This window comes from Hipposideros armiger, unplaced genomic scaffold, assembly GCF_001890085.2.
Source record: "Hipposideros armiger isolate ML-2016 unplaced genomic scaffold, ASM189008v1 scaffold_18, whole genome shotgun sequence".
Taxonomy (NCBI): domain Eukaryota; kingdom Metazoa; phylum Chordata; class Mammalia; order Chiroptera; family Hipposideridae; genus Hipposideros; species Hipposideros armiger.
In genome coordinates, this window is record NW_017731368.1 from 3,792,511 (window position 1) to 3,793,851 (window position 1,341).

Below are 1,341 nucleotides of genomic sequence, written 5' to 3' on the forward strand. Positions count from 1 at the left end.
CATCCTCCACAACTGGATTGAGGAACAGAACGACGGCAACTTGTCTGTTCCCCTACCCCCAATTCCCCAGCACTGTTCCCATCCTCCCAATTCCCCAATAAAAATCTTTAAAAAAAAAAAAGAGTATACATTAGCAATATTTTACATATCTCTACTGCCACATCACATCAAGATAAACTTTTATCGCCCCCTAAGTTTCCTCATGCCCCTTTGTATTCGAACCCTCCCTCCACGCCCATCCCAGGCAACCACTGATCTGATTTCTGTCACCATGGATTAGTTTGCAGTTTTTACTTTCTGTGAGTGGAATCACACAGTGTGTATTCTTTCCCACTTCCTTGACTCAGCATCATTTTGAGATCCATTCATGTTGTAGCATGTATTAATAGACTGATCCTTTTTACTGCTAAGATGCCTGTATGGGCATTCCACAGTTTACTTATCCATTGATGGACCCCTGAGCTGCTTCAAGTTCTGCACTATTACAAATAAGCTGCTGTGATGATTCAGAGCATTTCTATGAACAAATTTTTGTATGGACACTGTCTTTGGTTCTCTTAAGTAAATACATAGGAATGGGATGCCTGGATCACATAGGTGTGTGTTTAACTTTTTAAGAATCAGCCAAACTGTTTTCCAGGATGGTTACACCATCCCTTCAAGTTTTAAAGTTGTCGCCAAATAGCCCTTCATTTGTTATGTGGGTCAAAAATCTTGTGTGATAAGAAATTAGTGTTGACATGAAATCTTGACGTGCTAGTCCGACACATCTATAACGAGGGCTGCACCTACACCAGGCACCTCTCAGAGTAGTCAGAGGACAAGTGGAGAAGGACAGTCCACCCCAGCTTAAGGAGTCAGATACTGTTTAACATCCCCAACCCCCACCCCTGTGCCCGATCTTGAAAAGCAATGTGGCTCACCCTGAACCAAGCCATCCCCCCAAAACCTGCGAGCTTAGAGCCAGACATGCTGGGTAGAATCCCACGCAGCCCCTATTTTCTTGCTGTTTGACTGTGGCCAAATGCCTTAACCTCTGGGCACCTCTGCTGGCTCATCCATTTGTAATTTCCAAGAAGTACAAGCAACCAAGATGTCCTTAAACAGGTGAAAGAATTATTATTAAAAAAAAAAAAACACCTGTGGTACATCCATACAATGGAACTCAGTAGATACAGAAAAAGCATTTGACGAAACCCAACATCCTTTCATGATTTAAAAAAAGAAAAACACTCAAACTAGGAATAGATGGCATCTTATTCAATCTGATAAATGGCATGTATTAAAAACCCACAGCTAACATCTTACTTAATGGTGAAAGACTAGAAGATTTTCCTTTAT